This window comes from Colobus angolensis, unplaced genomic scaffold (genome assembly GCF_000951035.1).
Source record: "Colobus angolensis palliatus isolate OR3802 unplaced genomic scaffold, Cang.pa_1.0 Scaffold51, whole genome shotgun sequence".
NCBI classification, from domain to species: domain Eukaryota; kingdom Metazoa; phylum Chordata; class Mammalia; order Primates; family Cercopithecidae; genus Colobus; species Colobus angolensis.
This window is the reverse complement of record NW_012118599.1, coordinates 4,464,600-4,476,447: the sequence shown is the minus strand read 5'-3', so window position 1 is coordinate 4,476,447 and position 11,848 is coordinate 4,464,600. Positions and strand designations below refer to the sequence as shown.

At 44.7% G+C, this 11,848-nt stretch overlaps 1 long non-coding RNA gene across 1 annotated transcript; it reads left to right on the top strand.

Moving 5' to 3' along the window:
• The first annotated feature begins 1,383 nt into the window (after positions 1–1,383).
• LOC105524825 lies at positions 1,384–6,036 on the top strand. Its single transcript, XR_001003817.1, has 2 exons — positions 1,384–1,659; positions 4,900–6,036. It is a non-coding gene; the product is annotated as an uncharacterized LOC105524825 (long non-coding RNA).
• The last annotated feature ends 5,812 nt before the right edge of the window (positions 6,037–11,848 follow it).

Sequence of the window (11,848 nt, the reverse complement as noted above, 5' to 3'; positions counted from 1 at the left end):
ACAAAAAACTAATTCCTATTCCGTTTTTTATTAGGTCCACAGTTATTTCACTTCTAAGTAAATATGATTTTTTAAAAGTGGCACGGGGTGGAATGTAATTGAGACAGGATGGAGTTCCTAGAGAAATTTTACTTCCTCAATTTGCACTCCCCCTTACTTAGCATACAGTCTTGGGTCTGTAATTCCCTTATCTGACTCTCAAGGAAATGAAAAAGTAGTGCCTAGATTGGACTAAACCTCATTTAACTTCAAGACTGACCTTTCTCAAAGTTGAACCTTCGTCTTGTGAGGAACAGAAAGATCAAGAACTCTGAAGCACCTCGATTTTCCAGCTGCGAAGATGTGTTCAGATTTTCAACGTACGGCCACATCTGTGAGGTTGAACTTTATACAATTGGTTTATTTATAGGTTCAGATGGTTGAATTTAAGTTACCCCCACCGCTATTATTATTATTATTATTATCATTATTATTATTATTTTGAGACAGAGTCTTAACTCTGTCGCCCAGGCAGGAGTGCAGTGGCGAGATCCTGGCTCACTGCAACCTCTGCCTCCCAGCTTCAAGTGATTCTCGTACCTCAGCCTGTACCTGGAACTACAGGTGTGTGCCACCACACCTGGCTAATTTTCGTATTTTTTAGTAGAGATGGGGGTTTCACCATGTTGGCCAGGCTGGTCTCAAACTCCTGACCGCAAGTGATCCGCCGTTTTTTGAGACGGATTCTCTATTGCCCAAGCTGGAGTGCAGTGATGCCCTCTGGCTCACTGGAACCTCCTCCTTCCAGGTTCAAGCAATTCTCCTGCTTCAGCCTCCTTAGTAGCTGAGATTACAGGTGCCCTCCACCACCCCCTGCTGATTTTTGTATTTTTACTAGAGACAGGGTTTCACCATGTTAGCCAGGCTAGTGTTGAACTCCTGATCTTCAGTGATCTGCCCGTCTGGGCCTCCCAAATTGCTGAGATTACAGGCCACTGCACCCGGCCTTTTGCTACACTACTATACTATACTATACTATACTATACTATACTATACTATACTATACTATACTATACTATAGGCAGCACAGTAGGTTTGTTTATACCAGCATCACCAGAAACACGTGGTTAATGCATTGCGCTACAGTGTTATAGTGGCTATGACATCACTAGGTGATAGGAAATTTTCAGCTCCATTGCAATCTTGTGGAACAACTGTTATATATGTTGTTTGACCAGAACATCATTACATGGCATATGAGTGTATGTCCTCGAGTTTTTCGATATTCCTCCTGTCAGAAAGAGGCAATTCGTTCCCCTCCCCTTGAGTGTGGGCTGGACTTAGTGGCTCACTCCTAACAGATAGAATGTAGCCTAAGTGATGGTATGTGACTTCCAAGACTAGGCTAGAAGAGGCATTTGGGGTTTCTGCTTTCTTTCTCTCAGGTCACTCCCTCTGGAGGAAACCAGCTGCCACTTTGTGAGGATACTCATAGTCCTGTGGAGGCATATCCTCCATATGGCTGAGGCCTCCTGCCAACAACCATCACTGACTTGCCAGGCATGTGTGTGCCACCTTGGAAGCAGATTTTCCAGCCCCAGTCAAGCCTTCAGATGACATCAGCTGCTGCTAATCTCTTGACTACAACCTCATGAGAGACCCTGAGCCAGAACTAGCCAGGTAAGCCACTCCTGAATTCCTGACCCACTGCACCTGGAAGAGAATAAATATTTGCTATTTTAAACCACTAAATTTTATTGTAATTTCTTATACAGCAAGAGGTAGCTAATGCTGCTAAGCTTACAATCTTTTAGAATAGACTAAGACATCATTACAATTCAGTGTGATGCTGGTGACTCTAAGAACAACCTGAAATATGCACACTCTGAGTACAAGCAAAAGGTAACTTAATTCTGTCTGGGGGTGTAGGGAGGAGGTCATTTGGGCTGGGCCTTTACCTGACAGATTGTACTGTCAGAGAATGCAGAAAAGGTGTGGTAGATGAATTTGGAGAGTTAAGACAGAGCTGGATTGTGGCAGGTTTTGCATACTGTGATAAAGAATTGTGACTTTATTCTGCAAACAATGGGAAGGAATGGAAAGTTGGTGTTTTTCGTTTGTTTGTTTTTGAGATGGAGTTTTGCCCTTGTTGCCCAGCCTGCAGTGCAATGGCAGCATCTCAGCTTACCGCAACCTCCGCCTCCCGGTTCAAGCAATTCTCCTGCCTCAGTTTCCCGAGTAGCTGGGATTACAGGCATGTGCCACCACGTCCGGCTAATTTTGTATTTTTAGTAGAGACAGGGTTTCTCCATGTTGGTTGGGCTGGTCTTAAACTCCCGACCTCAGGTGATCCGCCCGCCTCAGCCTCCCAAAGTGCTGGGATTACAGGCGTGAGCCACTGCACCCGGCAAGAAATGGAAAGCTTTTAAGCATGACCAGATCTGTCTTTAGAGAAGAACTATCAGGAGTATGGAAGACCATCCTGATTTAAACAGGAAGACCACTTTGGAAACTATTATAACAGTCCAGTAAAGTAATGAACTTTTCTCTCCTTTTTTCTGAGACAGGGTCTCTGTCACCCAGGCTGGAGTGCAGTGATGCAATCACGGCTCACTGCAGCCCCAACTTCCTGGGCTTAAGTGGTCTTTCTGCCTCAACTTCCGAGTAGCTGCAACTACAAGTGCACACCACCATGCCTGGCTGGTTTTTATTTTTTATTTTTTTTTAGAGACAGGGTCTCCCTATGTTGCTTAGGCTGGTCTCAAACTCCTGAGCTCAAGTGATCCTCCTGCCTCTACCTCCCAAAGTACTGGGATTACAGGCATGATCCACTGTGTCTGGCTAGCACTTCTCAAAGAACAGTAGCAATAAGAATAAAAGGTAGTTGAATGAGTCAGAACTTGCATCTGGGATGATAGAAATGATGGTGGGACCATTAAAAAGTTTATTTGGAATAGCAGATAAAGAGCGTGTTTAAGGGAGGAGAAGAAGATGGCCTCCACTTTGAACAAGCTGAGGTTGAGGAGCCATGGAACACTTTGATAGCTCAGTTGGAAACTGTTGGATTGAATTTGGGGAGGGAAAATCACAACTAAAGTATTTTCAGTTCATCTTCAGTAGGACTGTTGAAGTCATCAGGTTACATGAGCGTTCCTGAGAGAATGAGAAAAAGTCTGAGGTCAGCAGAATCCTGGTGAACCCCGACACTCAGAATGGGGGAAGATGAGGAAAAGGAAAGGGTGGCATAGAGGAAGCCACGACATAAGAATTTCATTAAGGATGGGTTGAATCAGGCAGAACAAGAATGAGATGAAGCCCCTAGATTCAGCCATCCTGGCTTTTAGAGACCACTTAATTGAACATTGGAGTGGGCTTAACAGTAGGTAGAAGTTGAGAAAAGGAGGTGGGTAAAAAGGTCTATTTGTAAAAAAAATGTTTTGTGAGAAAGAGAAATGGATGGTGTTTTGAGGGCTATGGAAGATCTAAGGAAGGATCTTTAAATGATGTTTAATTTTTGAGATTGGAACATATTTGGAGACAGAGAGGAAAAACCAGGAGAGAGGGAAATACTGAAAATACTTGAGATACGGTAGATCAGTGATGAAACCGAGGAGGAGACCGGAGGGTGGCTCCAGCAATAGGAACAAAAGGGAAAACTTTCCTGACAAGGATCAGGGACCTAAAAATGGGTGAATACAGTTCCATCTGGATGTGGAGGAAATAACAACCCCTTACATTTGTATTGCACTTTCCAGTCACCCTGTGAAGGAGGTAAGACAGTTATTACCAGCCCTTTGTTGTAGCTGTTCTGAGACGTGACTGACCAAGGGCCACATAATGAGTAGGTAGCTGAAGCTGGACTCAGACCAGCCAGTCAGGCTCTCAGCACAGGGTTCCCTTTGCTGGACCATACTTCAGCCCGCTCAGGCTTCCTAAAGCACAGCACTGTCAGGCAGGCACTACCTCTCCCTCTCTACCTATCTAGTCATGGCTGCTGACAATTCAGCTGTATCAATTTTTTTTTTTTTTTTTTTTTTGAGACAGAGCCTCGCTGTGTCACCCAAGCTGGAGTGCAGTGGCATGATCTCGGCTCACTGCAACCTCTGCCTCCTGGGTTCAAGTCTCCCAAAAGTACCTGGGATTACAGGCATGTGCCACCATGCCTGGCTAATTTTTGTGTTCTAGTAGAGATAGGGTTTTGCCATGTTGGTCAGGCTGGTCTTGAACTCCTGGCATCAAGGGATCTGCCCACCGTAGCCTCCCAAAGTGCTGGGATTACAGGCATGGGCCACTGCAACCGGCCTCAACTCTTAACTAAATTAGATTACTCCCTCTTTACAAAACAGAACTTATGGTTTCCAATCCCTATGTCTGTGTGTTTTTGTTCACCTTCAATGTTAACCATCTTTCAAGATAAAGAGTGGGCACCTCTTCTATCACTAAGCTTCATGGCATTAGTCTGGGGGCATCGACACAGCAATTTGTGCATAGCTATCAGCTAGGACCAGGTCCTTCTGCAATCGGTATGTTTGTCTGTAAGTTTTACCCCTCATTACATGGTGCAATCCTTCAAGGCATGAATCCTGCCATGGAGTACTGTCATAGTCCAACAGCGTAAAGCACAAGAGTCCCACATCTTATGTTCTCATCAGATACTGGTTGAATGCATGATTGAATGAGAGATGCTGTTGCTGTGGGCTGTGTAAGAATGACCACTATCCCCAAACTTATCTACATGGAGCACAGCATGCTTTTGTGTTGATGAATTCTTTCTAGTAGCTGTCCTTTCCCCAAAGTGGAAAATTTATTTTCTCACATAACAAGAAGCCCAGAGTTAGTTCATTCCTAGGGATAAGTAATGCATCAAAGACCAGGATCTCACTATCCACCCACTTTGAAACTTGTTTGCTTTTGTCGCAGGCTTACCCCTCATGGTTGCAAAGTGGCTGCAACAGCTCCAGGTATTCTATCCTTTAACACAGAATAATTCAAACAATAAGACCCAAAATTCAGACAAGAAGGAAAGGGACTTTTGAAGAGTGAGGAAAACTTTCCTAGAAACCTCAGACTTCTCCTCATGCCTTATTGACCAGATTGTATCCCATGCCCATTTCTAAACCAGTCGTTGGCAAAGTGAATGGTATTGATGCGATTAGATTCACTTTACCAAGAATGCATCCTCAGAGAGGCTGAGAAAAAGTCCAGCCTCCTTTGAAGAGCCTGACTACCTTTTACCTGAACAAAACAAGAACTCTGATGAAAAGAAAAATGGAGAATTTATGTGGAGCAGGCATCCAGAGTGTCTATGCCAGGATTTTTTTTCAGAGCATTTCACCAGTTATATTTTTATCTAAATCTTTACCTTACAAGATATGTGGCACATTTGCCTAAAACAAGCCTTGCTTTCTGATTTCTGTGCACTCAGCACTTAACCCTTGCAAATGTCATTTACCTAACAGTCACTGTCAAGGAGTACCCAGCTAAAGAATCTCCAGCTGGACAAAGTAGAAGTGTCTGTGCTCTGGCAGTTGAATATATTGTATCAGGCTCAACAGCAGCTTTCACCAAAGGATGAGACTTCACAACCATTAGATCTTCTTTTATTTTGTTTTTATTTAAAAAAAAATTTTAACACACCATTGCTACCTTGAGGCCATTAGATCTTCTTACCCCCAATACCACAAAACTTTAGTGGAATCAGGGGTATATCAAGGCAAGTGGAGTACGGGAGCTGGAAGCGGTCAGCCCCCAGGGCAGGCAATGAGGGATTGTGAATTTGGGAAGAATTTTAAAGCAGTGATACAGCTCTAAATGCAATGTACTATCCTGGGCTTAGCCCTGGAAGAGAAAAAAGGTATTAGTGGAAAAACTGATAAAATTCAAATAATGTCTGTAGTTTGGTTAATAGTATTGTACCAATGTTCATTTCTGTTTTGATAAATGTACCATGGTTATGTAAGCTGGATGAAAGATATGTGGGAAATCTCTCTACTATTTCTGTAACTCTCCTGTAAACCTAAAAATATTTCAAAATAAAAGATTTAATGTTAAAATTGACTGAAAATTGATCCGCTTTTTTATTATCACCATGTGCTGCACATGCTAAACAATTTTAGGAATAAAATACTTCCTCCCCTCCTCCAAATCTTTCGGTCTAAGTTCTAAACAATTGCTGTTTAGAATCTTAATAATATATATGTAAATTTCAACTTAGCATATTTTTATTATTTATCTTTTAATGAACTTTGCAGGCTGGGTGCAGTGACTCATGCCTGCAATCCCAGCACTTTGGGAGGCCAAGGACAGAGGATTGCTTGAGCTCAAGATTTCAAGACCAGCCTGGGCAACATAGCAAGACCTCATCTCTACTGAAAAAAAAAAAAATTAACCAGGCATGATGACATGCACCTGTAGTTCCAGCTACTGGGGGAGGGGGGGCGCTGAGGCAGGAGGATAGCTTGACCCAGGTGGTTGAGGCTACAGTGAGCCATCACTGTACCTCTGCACTCCAGTCCGGGTGACAAAGTGAGACCCTGTCTCAAAAACCTAAAAAAAAATTTAACATTGCATTCTACATGCAAGTTAATCCTAGAAACTCATGTACCCAATCAGCCCCTGATGTGTGCAGTGTCAGGTACACATATTTGTTCATACCTTATTGGAATCATCTGAGTTTGTTTGGGACACAGTTCACTTCTCCAATCTAGTACTACAGATTCTTGTGTTTAAACTAAAAATTTCAAACGGTGATAGCATGGTGATTGTAAAGACAAAGAAACAGGACTGGTTACTTTAATTCTGTCATTCTGCGTGACCACTTGAACCTTTTATTTGTGTTTAAAACTTAAGCTAGTGAAATAGAGGGCATAATGCCAATACTATCATTTGTTTCATGGCATGCAGTGTGTGTGTGTGTGTGTGTCATTCTTTTCATTTTCATTGAGAGGAGCAGGGGGTTAAAAATGATCTGCTCCAGGGCTGGGCATGTTGGCTTATGCCTGTAATCCCAGCACTTTGGAAGGCCAAGGCAGGAGGGTCACTTGAGCCCAGGAGTTTGAGAATCACCTGGGCAACATAGGGAGACCCCCCCATCTCTACAAAAAAAAAAAAAATAAGAAAAAAATATCTCCTCCTGGCATCAAATATGCTAAATATAAGAGTGAATGCAATTAAGATTTGAGGTATTAGAAACTACCTTAGGGCTGGGCGCGGTGGCTCATGCCTGTAATCCCAGCATTTTGGGAGGCCGAGACAGGTGGATCACCTGAGGTTCGAGACCAGCCTGGCCCACATATAAGTGAAACCCTGTCTCTACTAAAAATACACAAACTAGCTGAGTGTGGTGGCGCACACCTGTAGTCCCAGCTACTTGGGAAGGTGAGGCAGGAGAATCGCTTGAACCCAGGAGATGGAGGTTGCAGGGAGCTACGATCGCTCCACTGTACTCCACCCTGAGCAACAGAGCAAGACTGTGTCTCTCAAAAAAAAAAAAAAAAGAAAAAAAGAAACTACCTTAAACATTGTAGATCCACTTTCTCACTTTAGAAGCAAAGAAAGGAAGGATCAGAACTTGCTGCCATTAGTAAGGATTTCGTGAGCGGGGTTGAAAACAGGCCCCCCTCCCTCCTGGTCTGTTGCTCCCAGCACTGCCTCTGAACCCTATGCCTGTTCTCCTTTAGCAGACAGGCGATAACTCAGAAAAACCAAGTCCCTTGTCCAATGGCCACTAGTGACTCAGTGGCAGAGTAGGCGTGGGAACTGGGACTCCTGACAGCTCCAGGGCTCTGACCACTGCGCCCAGTTTCCCCTTTCCAGCTCTCATTCAGCTAGAGACAGAGCAATTCCAGGCAACTAATGAATGTGCCACCGGACTTTCAGATGGTAAGAGGGGAGCATTATTAAAAACAGACTTAAAAAAAAAAGGACACAGCTTGACTCTAGAGATGAGTAAACTTCAGCCAGAATTCCCACCACCAGAAAAATACTGGGATATGACATTTGGGAAGCAAGGGAACAATTTCAGGCACTGTTTTCCTCTAATTTGGGAGACATCTTTGTTTTTTTGTTGTTGTTGTTTGTTTGTTTGTTTTTGAGACAGAGTCTCACTCTGTCACCCAGGCTGGAGTGCAGTGGTGCGATCTCAGCTCACTGCAACCTCTACCTCCCGGGTTCAGGTGATTCTCCTGTCCCAGCTTCCTGAGTAACTGGGATCATAGGTGTGTGCCACGACGCCTGGCTAATTTTTGTATTTTTAGTAGAGCTGGGGTTTCACCATGTTGGCCAGGCTGATCTCAAACTCCTGACCTCAGGTGATCCGCCCCCTTCAGTTTCCCAAAGTGCTGGGATTACAGGTGTGAGCCACCACGCCTGGCCTAATTTGGGAGGCATGCTTGGATGAAAAGTGTATTAGAAACTTAAGCTGCTGACAAATATGCTTATTCCTTAGTTTTTCTTTTCTTTCTTTTGTTTTTTGAGATGGGGTCTCACTCTGTTGCGCAGGCTGGAGTGCTGTGGCACGATCACGATTCGCTGCAGCCTTGGCCTCCCAGGCTCAAGTGACCCTCCCACTTCAGCCTTCCCAGTAGCTGGAACCACAGGCGCATGCCACCATGCCCAGCTAATTTTTAAAATTTTTTTGTAGAGACAAGGTTTCACTATGTCGCTCAAGCTGGTCTCAAACTCTTGGGCTCAAGCAATCCTCCCACCTCTGCCTCCCAAAGTGCTGGAATTACAGGTGTGAGCCCCTGTGCTGGCCCTTAGTTGTTCTATGTACACAGAGAAAGCAATAATTATCAGAGGGACACTGTTAGGATGCAGTGTGCCATCACACTGAGGAAAAGTTCAATAGAAAGAACTCTGTGGAAAGAAGATTTCCATGAGCCAAAACACAACTCATGAACTCCTGTTACTCAACTGCTGTGCCTGCCTTCTCTGAGCAGCTGTCTCCTAGGCCGCAGAGAAACTCAGAAACTATCTTCATTAAAATTAGGCATCTCTCTATGACCCTTGTTACCAGTCCTTGCAATTCATCCCATCTCTGCTTCTCAGATCACAGCCCAGTGTTCAGGAACCATTCGCTTGTTAATTATCAGGCACAGACAATGCATGCAACTACCAGTGTTCTGCTTTACACAACTCTCTACCACAGTAATTGGTTAGATATGCCCCGCTCCCTGCTGGCCTAATAAATTAACTCTTACCACGTGCTTGGAAGGATGATGGATGAGTGAGCAGAGGATAAATGGATGGATAGGTAAATGGATGAGTGATGGATGTGTGGGTGGATGGATGTATGCATGGATGAGTGGATCGGTGGATGGTAGATAGATGGATGAATGGGTGAATGGATGGTTGGTTGTGTAGAAAGGTGGCTGGGTGGATGGATTAATGGACCAAAGTGTGGAAATCTGTACCATTCCATCTTTATGTTGATACCCAAGGCAATTCCATAGTGAAGATGCCCCAAGTGGATTCTGCTTCCAAGTAAAAGATGTTCAGGACCAAAGTTATGTTTAGATTTGGTAGAAGTTTGCCTTGGAGTAGACTTTAAGACCCTGAAAGGCAGGGATCATAGCTTTCCATCTATGAGACAGTAACCATCATTGCCTGCCACAGAGTAGGTACTGAGTAAATATTTGTTGACAAACATGAATGAATGAATTATTTGGAAAACACGAGGACGGGCTCTCCTTGACTCTGAAGTTCAACCCCACATTCTGATTCTTCGTGCTTATACAGTTTTAAAATTGTGTTTCTTTATAAATTGGTTAGGCATCCAGAAGTGTCCTGTTATGATGCAAAACATTCTTAGATGTTAAAAATATTAAACCCTTTGTATCTGTTGTCCCTTTGTCAGGAATTAGCTGGTCACATTGCTGTCTCCTTGATTCTTTGCTGTTGATGTTGGGCATGGGGCAGGTCTGGCAGTTTCTCTGACTGGGCTGAAGGACTTTTGCTGACAAGTAGGAGAGGGTCCTTTACAGTAGGAATCACCAAGCCTGCAAGGAAGGACCCACAGGCTCCCCTCTGTCATGATCTCAGCAGCCAACCCCTGCCCACCGTGCTTTCTTGGCAATCCTGCTCCTGATTTGAAGGGAATTCCTCACTTTGTCCCATGGGTTTCTGCAAGCTGAGCAGGGCACCTAGGTGAGGACAGAAGTGAAAAGAGAAGAGGAAAGGTGAGAGCAAGAAAGGAAACATGAGAAAAAGGGAGACACACAACAGTAAGAAGAGAAGAGAGGAAAGAGAGGGATATGAGCAGGGGATGGGAGAGACAAAAAATAGATTGTATTTGCAGCACAATGCCTCTAGTAATAATATTATCATTATCTTGCCTGAACAGATGTGCAAGGACTCCCATCTACTCATTATCCAACATGAAAATGGAATGCGTTTCTATCAGCCTCATCGGAAATCTTGGCAGATGCTGTCAGAAAGTGTGTGCTGTTCCTGAGATGTGATTTTTCAACAGTGTAGACTGTACTATTTGACTAGGGGTGGGAAAAAGAGGAGAGGGAGTTGATTGTGCTTTCATTTGGTTTTGTTTTTAATTTTGAAATTCTTCTCTCCAAGGGGGCCTTGCCTTGGACTATGTCCAGCTTTGCTGAACAGCCATGTCTGCATGACCAGTGGTCTGGGGCTGGCCAGCAGTTCCAGGGCCCCACCAAAGCCCAGTGCCAAGGGCCCATTTCTTTGAAATAGTTCCCTCATGGTTCTCAATTCCCCTTACTCCAACATTATTCATTGCTACCATGCCCCTCTATTCCACTTCTGCCCTGACCTCAATGTCTTGCATTGAGACATTTGAAGAGTGTGGTTCAAGGAAAGAGCATGTTTGTTCCCAGCTGAACAAGGCTCAGGGAGACTAGCAGTGCCAGAGACAGGAGTGGGCACCATTCGTCTCTGAATTAAGCCATGCAGTGTGCAAGTTCCCCATGGCAAACACCACCTTTCCCTGGGAAGACAGCCAAGGCCTGGAGCCCCATGTAGGAAATCTCCTGTGAGAGGCCCTTCCTGAGCCCCACAGAAAATGATTCTTTTCATAGGCACTGAGTCCCCTTTTTTTCTAGACGCAAATGCCCACATCACATTCTCCCTTCCTGGCCTTCTACACTCTGCCCCCGTGCCAAGTGCCCTCACCCAGGCCCCCTCATAGCTCATGCACCCCTTTCTCTTCCTTTCCACACTCAGCTGGCCTCCCAGAGCCCTCAGAAAGCCTCTTCCTCTCCCCAGCTGGGCTGTTGACTCTCCCTCCATCCAGCACTCTATGCTTCTTACATGAAACTGCTCCATGCCGTGACCTAACATCTCCAGAGGCTCCTCTCGGGTTGAACAGACATGATTTGTTGACTTTGCCAGATTAGCAAAGGGAGCAAATTCCATGGATGCCTCTGTCCCTAAGTCTCAAAGTGCAGACTGCTATCTTGATAGCAGGAGCGAGGTGATGGAGGCAGTCTGGGATTGCATAAAACAGTAACAGCAATATGACAACTCTGTGGGGGCAATTATTCCCTGGCAGGTCTAAGGGCTAAGCCTTAATCTTTCCAACAAGGCTCTGTAGTAGGTACTCTTACTAGCCTCATTTTATAGCCAAGAAAACGGAAGGCTGGGCACTGTGGTTCATGCCTGTAATCCTATCTCTTTGGAAGACGGGCGGATCACTTGAGGTCAGGAGTTCAAGACCAGCCTGGCCAACATGGTGAAATCCCGTCTCCACTAAAAATACAAAAATTAGCTGGGTGTGGTTTAAACCCACCTACTCCAGAGGCTGAGGCACAAGAATCACTTGAACCTGGGAGGCAGACGTTGCAGTAAGCCAAGATTGCACCGCTGCACTCCAGCCTGGGCAACAGAGCAAGAATCTGTCTCA